The sequence below is a fragment of the Alosa sapidissima genome, chromosome 18 (assembly GCF_018492685.1).
Source record: "Alosa sapidissima isolate fAloSap1 chromosome 18, fAloSap1.pri, whole genome shotgun sequence".
NCBI lineage: Eukaryota > Metazoa > Chordata > Actinopteri > Clupeiformes > Clupeidae > Alosa > Alosa sapidissima.
Genome location: NC_055974.1, coordinates 31,143,658 through 31,158,406, shown reverse-complemented (window position 1 = coordinate 31,158,406; position 14,749 = coordinate 31,143,658). Strand labels below are relative to the sequence as shown.

Genomic DNA, 14,749 nt, shown 5'->3' with positions numbered 1-14,749 from the left:
ACGTCATATACGCTGCCACTAGATAAACAGCACATGTACCAACCCACACGTCATATACGCTGCCACTAGATAAACAGCACATGTACCAACCCACACGTCATATACGCTGCCACTAGATAAACAGCACATGTACCAACCCACACGTCATATACGCTGCCACTAGATAAACAGCACATGTACCAACCCACACGTCATATACGCTGCCACTAGATAAACAGCATATGTACCAACCCACACGTCATATACGCTGCCACTAGATAAACAGCATATGTACCAACCCACACGTCATATACGCTGCCACTAGATAAACAGCATACAGTATGTACCAACCCACACGTCACATACACTGCCACTAGATAAACAGCATATGTACCAACCCACACGTCATATACGCTGCCACTAGATAAACAGCACATGTACCAACCCACACGTCATATACGCTGCCACTAGATAAACAGCACATGTACCAACCCACACGTCATATACGCTGCCACTAGATAAACAGCACATGTACCAACCCACACGTCATATACGCTGCAACTAGATAAACAGCACATGTACCAACCCACACGTCATATACGCTGCCACTAGATAAACAGCATATGTACCAACCCACACATCATACACGCTGCCACTAGATAAACAGCATATGTACCAACCCACACATCATACACGCTGCCACTAGATAAACAGCATATGTACCAATCCACATGTCATTAAATAAATATGAAATCAATTATTAATACTAAATGAGTTTTAGAGCTAAAATCGTTAGTGTTCTCAGCTGTTTACAGTTGATTCCATTGTTGCGAAGCCTGCCTCCAGGCTCAACCGTCGTCCTACTATGGTTGTTATAGTTACCATTCATAAGCATTGATATGGAACGGCGATTAAACTTTTTTTACCAGATCTACTTCATAGGTGTAGTATATCACTTTTTAAACGACACCCTTTTCAACCTAGACCATGGTATAAACATTCATACTGTATATAAATCCATTGCTAATTTAAATTGTATGTATTCTTTAATCATATAATAAATAAAAGACTGAACTCAAATGACTCAGTTTATGTGCACATCCCAAAGGAGAGAAAACTAAACTAAACTAACACTTTTCTGTGGAAATGATTATGAATGTGTGTCATAAGGACAACATGACCAGATATAGATAGAATGTGCTAGACAACATTAGATACAGACGACATTCAGCAGCATAAGTGAGAAAGTCCCCTGAGACACTTGCACCTGCACCTGCACCTTGAGCTGCAGTCAGACACAGATGTTAGGATCCATGACATGTCACCAACAGCAGCCTCTGTGTAGACCAGACGTGACCCACACATAGAGTCCTCACAGCCATGGGACCAGACGTGACCCACACATAGAGTCCTCACAGCCTCTGTGTAGACCAGACGTGACCCACACATAGAGTCCTCACAGCCTCTGTGTAGACCAGACGTGAACCACACATAGAGTCCTCACAGCCATGGGACCAGACGTGACCCACACATAGAGTCCTCACAGCCTCTGTGTAGACCAGACGTGACCCACATATAGAGTCCTCACAGCCATGGGACCAGAGGTGACCCACACACCAACACAGAGAGATCAGAGAGGCCTCACAGCCATGGGGCCTCACACACATCTCTGCACTGCAGCTCAGTGGGAGCTGTCCAGGGTGCTGGAGCTGTGATGTACTGTATATACATACATATATGTAATATCTCCACACTGCATCTCTGAGGATCTCAGTGGGAGCTGTCCAGGGTGCTGAAGCTGCTGCTGGAGCTGTGAAGGGGGATTCCAGTTCATAAGGACACACACCTGCAGCAGCACAACACATTAGTAGAGTGTGTGTGTGTGTGTGTGATTCATAAGGACACACACCTGCAGCAGCACAACACATTAGTAGAGACTGTGTGTGGGGGGTTCCGGGTTTAGCCATGAGAGGATAGGCAGCAGGAATGCGGAGCTCCCCGAAAATCTTTTCAATGACCTTGAAATAACACGGGTCGGGGCATATCTCCACCTAATTGTTTATCATTTGTTGCAATTATTGTTTTATATCACATTTAACTCGGATTTTTCACTGACAACATGGCTTCAAGTACAAGAGCTGCTTCGTCGAAAACTCCAGCGGGAAAACTCGCCGCCATGGCAGGCACCGTTGGCTCTCCTAAAGATTCAGAGACCGTTTCTATGACCCAACTTGTCGCCGAATTCGGCAAACAACGAGCCTCCTTGAACGAGGACATCGCGCCAACCCTTCTCAATGAGACGTGGTCTGGGAACCAAACGTTAATTTTCTCGTATTTGAAAAAAATGCCCAGATCCGTTTATTGGGTGCCACGGATGTCTATCAAATGCGTCTGTGCATAGCTCATCATCGTCTTGCTTTCCCACCTGTTCTGTGATTGGTTCCCTATCTCAGGCGAAAATTTGCTCCATGGTCTCCAGGCTGCCTTAGCAGCGTGAATCAAATCGCCCGCAAGGCAGCATGGGAACACCCAGGCTAAATGGAAGCCATGCCAGGCGTCTTTGATAAACCGCCAGAACTGGAGCGGGCCCACCGCTCACTTGGCGATAAGCCCTCTGAAAAAGGCCCACCTCGCCCTTTCATCGTGTGCTTTCACAAATTTCAGGAAAAAGAAAAGGCTTTGAATTTTGCAAGAGTACATGACGTGCAGTTCAGAGGAATCAGCCTACGGATTTACCCTGACTTGACCAGAGCACTCGCAAAGAGACGGGCGGAGTTCAAGGATGTTAAACGGCTGCTATATCAGAAGAAGGTGTGGTTCAGGCTGCGCTACCCAGCGCAACTCCGAGTGAATTTGGGCGACAAAACATTCAACTTCTCTACCTCCCAAGAGGCTCAACAGTTTTATGACAGCCAGATTGCAACGAACCAACCGCCTTTGGAGGGACATGGACAAGGTGGCCAGCAGATGGAGGAGGGTTAAGCTGAATTTCTTCCCATTTATTATTAATAACAAAGACGGAGTAGTGGACTATTAAACTTAACCAGGCCAGTGAAAGAGTAGTCGGAATTATGATGTAACTCAATTAAGAGAAACTTGTTAACTTCAGCAGATGGGGAGATGCCTACATGCGTGTTCTTATTTTGCATATGGGGGGCCGTATGGGCCAAAAAGTGTGAATGCTTTACTGGGAATTTAACCCTCTAGGCGCCACTGTCGAGTTTACTTGACAAGATGCGGTACTGAATAAAACGGCCGATTTAGTCAAATAGGGTGTCATATTTCGCTCGACCTCCACTCCACTAGATGGCAGACAAGTCATACGTCATCCCCGAGTCCGAAAAAGGTCATGGTTTAAACAAAACTTTTGAGCTACAGCGGATTGAATCAGTGCGTGCAATACCGGAGCTAGTGTGCGTGTGAGCCACTTTGTCAGAGCGATATTGTCAACGTCAGCGAGTATTTGCATTAGATTATCGTCTAATGGCATCAAAAAAGTTTACCTGAAATGAAGTGTTGGGTCTTCTATTCGCGGACCCTGATTCTGAAGGGGAATATCTGCCTTCAGGAAATGACGGTGATTCGTTTAGTGAGGCTTCAGATGCGTCCCTGCCTTGCAATGATGCAGCTGGACAAAGTGAGAGTTTACTCCATAGTTTAGCTTACACCAAGCACAAACGTTGAATCGTTTGCCCAATGTCACTGGTGGGAATAATGTTTCACGGGTTCAGAGTGTTCATCGGGAAGTTAGCAGGGTATTAGTGGTGTGGCGGACGAGGCTGGAGGTAGCCTAATGTCCATAGCGCTAGCTTCTGTCTTGTGCCTCTCCACAATCGCGGCGACAGTAACGTGGTGGAGCCTTTGTCTAATGCCACTGGGTATGTTAGACGAGGTCGAAGTGCTCATAGGACAGTTAGGGGGGAACGTAGTGGCAGTGTGGGGAGTCGCAATGAGAATGAAAGTAGGCCTAGTCCGAGCTGCGCAAATTCTCTCCACTCGGCGTGCGCGAGGCAGATCTGGCCATGCTGCTCGCATGGTGGACATTAGGTCATGCATAGTCTATCACAAGATGATGGGAATGCCGGCCCTGTATGGATAGGGATAGGGAGTCATTATCTCTACAGCAAAAGGCCTGCTACATAAAAAGAAAAAAGTCAGCCATTTATTAGTAATGATTTACACTGTTGATTTGCTATCTATTTCCCTGATCATTTAGGACATACACTATGTGTTCCTTTTTGTGTGTTCATGTCCTTGTGATGTGTGTGTCTTTGTCAGCTAAGAAAAAAAACATCAACAAAAACAACAAAAAGAAAAAAAATACTAACATTGTCTCTTGTCTTGTCTCATCATCTCCTAATCTGTGCCTTGGCGTGGCAAATGAGCTTTTGAACTAAACAGGTCTTGTCTACTTGTGTTTGTGTGTCATCTGAATAATATATATGTGCCCCATACATGGAATCAGAGTGCCTACTGTATGTAGTAAATGGAAAATCTCTACAGCAAAAGGCCAGTCTACCGCTACATGCATTTGGTTTGTTTCTGCCATTTATTAGTAATGATTTACACAGTTTGTTCACTACTTACTATTTACCTGAGCATTCAGTATTGTGCAATATAGCATACAGAAGGTGAGGGACATTTTGGGGGGAAAGAAGTGGTGCATTTTATCATTCAAACATGCGACTTTTCATGAAAATTCTATAATCCAAGATGGCTGCCACCATATGACGTCATAATATGCAAATTAGATATAAACATTTAATCTCTACATAAACTTTGGGTCATCCTTAATATTTCTCTAATTTACAGAAAGTCTCTATCTCTTATCACTTTTAAGATATAGCCTTTTGAAATGAAGATGTCAAAATTGATCGTTTCGGAAAAAAACCTCTGGCGCCTAAAGGGTTAAGAGTAGGGGGACTGCGGTTCATCTTTGTTCTGTGGATGAACCTAGTTTTTGTTGTTTCTGGTTCTTAAATAGGGGTAATGGGGGTATGCCAAGAATGTTTAGTTTTTATTTTATTTTATTTTATTTTATTGCTATCTCAGGAACTACAGCTGAGTAGGAATATGTAGGAATATGTCAGGAGGGTCTGTAAGATTCATTAGTTGGAACGTCAGAGGTATGAATGGGCCGGTGAAAAGAGCTAGAGTATTTACCCACTTGAAAAGACTGAATGCTGATGTAGCATTTTTGCAGGAAACTCACCTTCGTTCACAGGATCACCATTTGCTTAGAAAAACATGGGTAGGACAAGTTTATCACTCAGATTTCAACAGCCGGGTAAGAGGAGCAGCCATAGTGATACATAAGAGAGTGTTATTCACTGCTTCAAAAATAATTTCAGACTCCCAAGGGCGCTATATTATAGTAGCAGGTCACCTTTTTCATATGCCTGTGGTATTGGTGAGTGTGTATGCACCAAATTGGGACAACCCTGATTTTTTCAAAAAGATTTTGACCTCACTTCCTAATTTAAATACACATTCTTTAATATTTTGGAGGAGATATGAACTGTGTAATAGATAGTACTTTGGACCGCTCCAACACCAAAACAACTCCTGTGTCAAAGATGTCTATGGATTTATCCAATATTATGAACCACATTGGGTGCACTGACCCGTGGAGATTCTTTAATCCTGGAAAAAAGGAATTCTCTTGCTTTTCACATGTTCATCAAACTTACTCTAGAATAGATTATTTTTTCATTGATAAAAACCTTCTTTCTGCTGTAAACACTGTACAATACTCTGCCATAGTTGAGTCTGATCATGCACCTCTCATTCTTGAAGTAAACTTTGCCCTCAATTATTCTACCAAACCAACTTGGAAACTAAATGCAGCGTTACTTTCAGATGATAACCTCTGTGAATACATATCCAAAACAATAGATGACTTTCTTTTAACTAACCAGTCAGACTCAACATCCCCATCTATACTCTGGGAGACATTGAAGGCTGTTCTAAGAGGACACATAATATCATTTATGGCCTCAAGAAGTAAACAGCGAAAACAAACTAAAGACACATTATTAAACAGTATTCAGAAGACTGACCAGCAATACTCTCTAACACCTACTCCTGAATTATACAAAGAAAAATTGAACTTGAAATTGCAATATGAATTGCTGTCTACAGAAAAAACAGAACAACATTTATTGCGATCACGTGCCTTTTTCTACGAAAATGGGGAGAAGGCATGTCGGCTTTTGGCTCACCAATTAAAGAGTAGAACTGCATCCAAACATATTTCAACTATCAGGAAAAATCAACAAGAACTGACTATAAACCCTCAAGAAATTAACAACACATTTAGAGATTACTATTTTAACCTATATTCTTCAGAGTATCCCCAAGACACCTCTCATATGGCAGAATTCTTAGCAAACATTGATATTCCATCAGTCCCTCAAGATGATATGGAAAATTTGGAAAAACCACTAGAAGCGAAAGAAATTAGAAATGAAAAGCGCAATAGCTGATGTGCAGACAACACCGTGGCCTGATGGGAATATACTCCCGTGGAGTTCTACACAACATGGAAAACACCGGGGCCTGATGGCGACCCCGTGGAGTTCTACACAACATGGACAACACCGGGGCCTGATGGCGACCCCGTGGAGTTCTACACAACATGGAAAACACCGGGGCCTGATGGGAATATACTCCCGTGGAGTTCTACACAACATGGAAAACACCGGGGCCTGATGGCGACCCCGTGGAGTTCTACACAACATGGACAACACCGGGGCCTGATGGCGACCCCGTGGAGTTCTACACAACATGGACAACACCGGGGCCTGATGGCGACCCCGTGGAGTTCTACACAACATGGAAAACACCGGGGCCTGATGGCGATCCCGTGGAGTTCTACACAACATGGAAAACACCGGGGCCTGATGGGAATATACTCCCGTGGAGTTCTACAAAACATGGAAAACACCGGGGCCTGATGGCGATCCCGTGGAGTTCTACAAAACATGTGCCTCTGAACTTATTCCTTTATTGCTAAACATGTTTAATCACTCTCTTCAACAAGCATGCTTACCACAAAGCCTCACTGAAGCCCTAATTACGGTCTTGTTGAAACCTGGTAAAGATGCTACTGAATGTGGCTCTTATCGACCAATATCTCTGCTCAACACGGATGTCAAGATACTTTCAAAAGTCTTGACTTCCAGAATTAATACTATAATTTGTGATATAATATCAGAAGACCAAACAGGCTTTGTCAGAGGCCGCCACTCTTTTGTGAACATACGTAAACTCTTAAAATATAGTACATTCACCTGCGTCCAGGGGCACACCAGAGGTGGTGTTGTCCCTGGATGCGGAGAAGGCCTTTGATAGGGTGGAATGGGGGTATCTGTTCTCAGTTTTACAGAAATTTGGCTTTGGTCCAAAGTTCATTTCTTGGGTTCAATTATTATACTCCTCTCCAAAAGCTGCTGTAATCACAAATTGACTGCGATCAGAATACTTCCCTTTAGGTAGAGGAACACGCCAAGGCTGCACTCTCAGTCCATTGCTGTTCATCATCGCAATAGAACCATTGGCAATAAAACTCAGATCTACAACTTCAATACATGGGATATATAGAATGGGGATGGAATTCAAAGTTTCTTTGTATGCTGATGATCTTTTAATTTATGTAGCAGACCCCCTGGTATGTACACTTGTGATTCTTAATATTCTAAACAATTTCAGTGTTTTTTCTGGATACAAAATCAATTACTCAAAAAGCATTTATTTCCCCATAAATAAGAAGGCATCATCAATCCTTGTGGCAGACTTGCCATTTTGTATTTCAAAAACAGGATTTAAGTATCTAGGCATTAATGTGACCCCCTCTTTTTCTGACTTATTTAACGCAAACTTCTCCCCTATTTTTGAGAAATTGAAACTGGACCTTCAACGTTGGAATTCTTTATGTTTAAGCTTAGCAGGAAGAGTTAATTGTATTAAAATGAACATACTGCCTAGATTCCTATACCTATTTCAAAACTTGCCTATTTTTCTCCCCAAGTCATTTTTTCGTTCAATAAATGAGAGACTGTCACATTTTCTTTGGGAGGGAAAGATCCCTAGACTACGTAGGGCATTTCTGGAAAGGCCAAGAGCTGAGGGTGGTCTTGCTCTTCCCAACCTAATGCGCTATTATTGGGCAGCAAACCTTCAAAAAATCATTTACTGGTTTCAGGCCCCTAAAACAGGTTGGTGTGCTGCGGAAGGGAAAAGCTGCAAACAGTCATCGCTTCTTGCCCTAATCACCTCAAAACTACCTCTCTTTCCAACCCGTTTCTCCTGTAGTCCAGTGGTGGTTTCTACTTTGAGAATATGGATACAATTCAGGCAGACATTTAAGCTGACTGAAATGTCCATATACAGTCCAATCAGTAAAAATCATCTGTTTCCCCCTGCAGAATTAGATAACTCTTTCAGACAGTGGAGACACAATGGTCTAACTACTTGTAAGGATTTATTCATAGATAAAGTTTTCCCTAATTTCGCGGACTTTTCAGATAGGTTCTCTATTTCTAATTCTAATTTCTTTCGATACCTTCAAATTCGCCATTTTGTTCAAACTTTGGTTCCATCATTCCCTCAAATTCCTGAAAGGTCAGTGATGGAGGACATACTTGAAAGGCCTGTAACTTGGGGTAGTCACATTTCCAGCATTTATAAACTCATTATGTCATCTGAAAATCCAACGACAAACAATATCAAAACCACATGGCAAGCAGAACTTGGTATTGACATATCAGACATCGTCTGGGATAGAGCGCAGAGTTGGATTGATGGAACCTCTCCTTGTGCACGTCTCAATCTAATTCAGTTTAAAGTGTTTCATCGGATGCATTTTAGTAAGGCGAAACTAGCCCAAATGTACAGTACCTTGGATGATACTTGTGATCGTTGCAAGATAGCCAAAGGGGATCTAGCCCACATGTTCTGGGCCTGTCCCAAACTGACTGACTACTGGACGTCAATATTTGACATTTTAAATTAAGCGTTTGGTTTGCACCTACAACCCAACCCTGCATCTGCTATATTTGGGGTAGAGGGAGCAGATGTGATAATACCTAGTAGAAAAGAGAGTGTTACAGCCTTTGCAACTCTAATAGCACGCAGGAGGATATTATTAGAATGGAAATCAGTTACTCCTCCAAAAGTTTCTGTGTGGCTGTCAGACCTTATGATGTTTTTAAAGCTGGAAAAGATAAAGTACTTTCTTAAGGGACACTCTAACAAGACATTTCATAAAACCTGGGACCCTCTGTTGACCTATTTTGATAGGCTAAAAACGCTTCCTCCTGAATAATACACAGCGCCTATGGAAAAGCAAGGTCTTACTGCTGTAATTCCTGATTGTTTATTCAATTTATTTATTCAATTTGTTTTGTTTTATTGTACAACGGTATTATCTTTATAATTTTGTTTTTATTTTTGTATAATTTATATTGTTTATGTTATTTAATTTATTATTAATTTAATTAATGTTATAATTGTTTTAACGATTATAGTTTCTTTTTCTTTGTTATTATCTTGCTATACTCAGTAATGAAAATGTTGGCATGATTGGTTCTATGGGTGGGAGGGATTTTATTAAGGGGACTTGTGACATAATGTTTTTCAACGACTGTTAAACTCCTTTAAAAGCAATAACAATACTTGGAAAAAAAAAAAGAAAAAAAAGTAGAGTGTGTGTGTGTGTGTGTGTGTGATTCATAAGGACACACACCTGCAGCAGCACAACACATTAGTAGAGAGTGTGTGTGTGTGTGTGTGTGTGTGTGTGTGATTCATAAGGACACACATCTGCAGAAGCACATTGTAGAGTGTGTGTGTGTGATTCATAAGGACACACAGCTGCAGCAGCACAACACATTAGTAGAGTGTGTGTGTGTGTGTGTTTGTGTGTGTGTGTGTGTGATTCATAAGGACACACAGCTGCAGCAGCATAACACATTAGTAGAGTGTGTGTGTGTGAGTGTGTGTGTGTGTGTGTGATTCATAAGGACACACAACTGCAGCAGCACAACACATTAGTAGAGTGTGTGTGTGTGTGTGATTCATAAGGACACAAAGGACGCAGCATCTTACCACCAGGGTTGGGTAGTAACTCATTACAAGTCATCTGGATTATGTAATCAGATTATTAAAACCAAGTAACTATAATCAGTCCAGATTACATAAAAGAACATGTATAATCAGATTATAGTTACATTGTCGAAGATTACTTAATTACATTTTTATTATGTCTTTCAATGTCTAACATAGCTTTACATAATGCAGTCAATATACAGTGTAGTTAATAGTCAGAAAATGATTTGGAGTGAATGACCACGGAATGTAGAAGACACACTGCCAGTATTTTAACCTATCAATTATCTTATTTTGCACCCCAACACACACTCACAAACACACACACACAGAGTAATTTTCAATACACTTTATCTCTTACTATCCTGTAGTTTTTATTAGTACCATGGTTCAACAAATGTGTAAAGGTTATATAATAATTCACTTCAACTGAAAAGTTAACAAAAAATATTCCACTATTCCACAAGTTAACAAAAACAGAAAGAAAGAAAGAAAGAAAGAAAGAAAGCCTTTGAACTGTAGCCTATCCCACGCTTCCACAAAGAGGCATATTGAACTAATGTTTAGGCTACATGTTTTTTGCATGGGTAGGCTATATTGTTGTTTGGTGATTTAGCCTACTCCTTTACTACACCCTCTTCTGAGCAAACAAGGCATATAGGTTTATCATGTAGGGTAATTGCTCTTTCTTACATTAAATAACTTTAATTTATCCTCTCTACTTGTCCCTGTAGTCATGGCCTCCTCACTAATTTCAGGCTCATCATTTTTCAGTCGACTGGTTGATCTGCTGCTCAGTCTCTCCTGGCCTCTTTCTACCATCCATCCTTCCTGATGCTTGTGTCTACTGTAGGGCAGGCTCGACTATCCGTATCTGAGAATGTTTTTTGGAAAAGACGGGCTATATGGACCCAACCAACTCTTTTTGGGAGGGGAGAACTCCCTCACGTAGGCTACAACCCATGCAGAGGCATTGGTGTCATGCACAGAATGCGGAACGTGTCCTACTTTAAGAAAGGATAGACTAGTGACAAAATATTTTTTTCCTCGACCGGCCCAATATTCAGCTTCACAGAAAGCTGCCAATGTACAGAAACATTTCTTGCAAATACGGCCACGGGTGTATGACGTTCTCTTCACCACTACCCTGTTCACCGAGTTCACCACTATCGTCGGGGTGGTCGTCTATGATAACGGGAGGTCCTCCAGTAGGTGCCCGTGCTTCCATGGCGGTTTCAGTTGTGCGTCCTCCTCCCTCCTCCTTTAGCAACAAACACGCGCTGAAATAGAGCACGGAGAGTGGGTAATCTAGGAGCAGTGATTCGCCAAACCTCCCTTATTGCAGTCGCACACATTTCTTCTAATTTTATGTTTTAGTAACGAGTAACGAAGATGCTTAGTGGAAATATAACGGAGTAAAAGTATACATTTTATCTAGGAAATGTAGTGGAGTAAAAGTGAAAGTTGACATAAATTTAAATAGCGAAGTAAAGTACAGATGCGTGAAATATCTACTTAAGTACATTACAACACTGATCTCATCTTGCACCCTCAACACACACTCACATACACACACACAGAGTCAAGGGCCTTTCCAATACACTTTTCTCTTTATCAATTAGTCTGAAACAGACATAAAGAGAGAACCACATTAAATGATGCAACAGGGGCATTCTGGGAGCGCATTGTCAGATGTGCCATCCTCCATACGTATTTATAAACACGCCATCCTCCATACATATTTATAAACATGCCATCCTCTATACGTATTTATAAACATGCCATCCTCTATACGTATTTATAAACACGCCATCCTCTATACGTATTTATAAACATGCCATCCTCTATACGTATTTATAAACACGCCATCCTCCATACGTATTTATAAACACGCCATCCTCTATACGTATTTATAAACACGCCATCCTCCATACGTATTTATTTAAGTCAGTGTAGGATTAAAATGAGCTTGAATCCATTATTTTCAGGCAAAAAAAATTGTATTGCTTAGTAAAAGAAAAGGAATATTGGTAGAACACATTTTTGTCTTTTTATTTAATGTATGCATTTTTTGAAGTCTCTTCTGGTGATGATACAAATCTCTCTCTTTTTCTCTCTCTCTCTCTCTCTTATTCTGTGTGTGTATATGTGTGTGTGTGTGTGTGTGTGTGTGTGTGTGTGTGTGCTTGTGGTTTGTGTGTGTGTTTGTTTGTCTTTGCTAATGCAAAACCAAAATGCGGAATCTAAATATAGTCATCCAGTACTGTAGGCCTCAGTAAAATGTCTGTGTGTGTGTGTGTGTGTGTGTGTGTGTGTGGGTGGGTGGGTGGATGTTTCTGTGGTATCACACCACTGGTTTCCTGCAATAGTGTAAACTGAACATTGTTCCATCAGTTTGCATTCACTTATTAATAACAAACTTCACACTAACTGTTGTTTAACTGTTTAAGCAGGCAGCCACTTACAACAACCGGACAGACATAGAGGAGTATACAGACACTGTAACCTCTTACATCACCAAGTGCATCGATGATGTGACCCACACAAAAGACATCATCACTCGGGCTAACTGGAAGCCATGGCTGACAGGGGATGTCCTCAGGCTGCTGAGGGCCAGAGACAAAGCCTACAGAGCTGAGGATGAAGCTGGCATGAGAACAGCGAGAGCCAACCTGTCCCGTGGCATCAAGGAAGCAAAAAAGGAATACACTCACAAGATAACCACCCACTTCAAAGACAGCAGGAACGCACAAAGCCTATGGCAGGGCATTCAGGCCCTCACGGACTACAAGCCCGCGCCACAGAGCTGTGAGAGCAACATCCCTCTGCTCAACAACCTGAACCGCTTCTTTGCTCGCTTTGAAGCACAAAACAGCACCTGCCCACAGAAGACCCCTCCCCCTCTACATGAGCAGCCCCTGTGCCTCTCTGCCGACAGCGTGAAGAGGACACTTGCTGCTATCAACACCCGTAAGGCAACAGGTCCAGACAACATCCCAGGTCGTGCGCTGAAGGACTGCGCAGGGGAGCTTAAGGATGTCTTCACAGACATCTTTAACACTTCCCTGAAGCAAGCCATCGTCCCATCATGTTTCAAAGCTGCCACCATCATACCTGTGCCGAAGAAAACTGCTCCATCCTGCTTCAATGACTACCGCCCTGTGGCACTGACACCCATCATCATGAAGTGCTTTGAGCGGCTTGTCATGTCACATATCAAAGCCATTCTCCCCCCCACCCTGGACCCCTTCCAGTTTGCATACCGAGCCAAGCGGTCTACAGAGGATGCAATCTGCTCTGCCCTCCACCCAGCCCTCACCCACCTGGAAAAAAGAGACTCATATGTGAGATTGCTGTTTATAGACTTCAGTTCTGCATTCAACACCATAATACCACAACAACTCATCTGCAAACTTGACAAACTGGGACTCAGTACCTACCTCTGCAACTGGCTACTGGACTTCCTCTGTCAGAGGCCTCAAGTAGTACGTGTTGGCAACAATACCTCAAGCAGCATCACACTGAGCACAGGGGCCCCCCAAGGCTGCGTGCTCAGTCCGCTGCTCTTCACCCTGCTGACGCATGACTGCACTGCAACCTACAGCAACAATCACATAGTGAAATTTGCTGACGACACAACTCTGGTGGGTCTCATCACCAAGGGCGACGAGACTCAATACAGGTTGGAGGTCGACCATCTGACCACGTGGTGCAGGGACAACAACCTCCTGCTGAACGTCAGCAAGACCAAAGAGATTGTTGTTGACTTCCGGAGAGGTCACACCCAACACCTGCCACTGACCATCGACGGTGCTGTGGTGGAGAGAGCAAGCAGCACCAAATTCCTGGGGGTGCACATCAGCGAAGACCTCTCCTGGACCACCAACACTGCATCACTGGCGAAGAGAGCTCAGCGCCGCCTGTACTTCCTGCGGAAACTCAGGCGAGCAAGTGCTCCACCAGCCATCATGACCACATTCTACCGAGGCACCATTGAGAGCATCCTCTCCAGCTGTATCGCTGTGTGGGGCGGAAGCTGCACTGAATACAACAGGAAAGCCCTGCAGCGCATAGTGAACACAGCTGGAAGGATTATTGGTGCCTCACTCCCCTCCCTGAAAGACATTTACACCACCCACCTCACCCGCAAGGCGACCAAAATTGTGAGTGATGCAAGTCACCCCGCTCACAATCTGTTCGATCTACTGCCCTCTGGGAAGAGGTACAGAAGCCTGCGCTCCCGCACTACCAGACTCACCAACAGCTTCATACACCAAGCTGTAAGGATGCTGAACTCTCTCCCTCCTCTCCCCCCTCCACCCTCAGCTACATAATATCCTGGACATTGGACCCACAATGGCCGCGTGCACTACTCCACTTGCACACTTGCACACTTGTACACTTTACAACTTGTTGTTGTTGTCCTGAAAACACAACACCTCTGCTGCTCTTACATAACTTGCACCACTACTGTATGTCACTTTCTTTCTTAGGTCAAACAGAACTACCCAAGCCTTTTATTGGCCTGACTTTGCACTAATATTTTATTGACTGTCTATGCACAATTTTCAACCAAATTTTGCTGCTCTTATTTTTTTCATTATTATATGTGCCCTCTTATTTACTTACTTTTTTGTTTACTTGAATGTTATGTTTGTCTGTG

General features: G+C 42.9%; 1 protein-coding gene across 1 annotated transcript in view; it reads left to right on the top strand.

Moving 5' to 3' along the window:
- The window catches only part of LOC121689835, a 36,110-nt gene that overhangs the window by 2,473 nt on the left and 18,888 nt on the right, over positions 1-14,749 (top strand). The window lies entirely within an intron of this gene.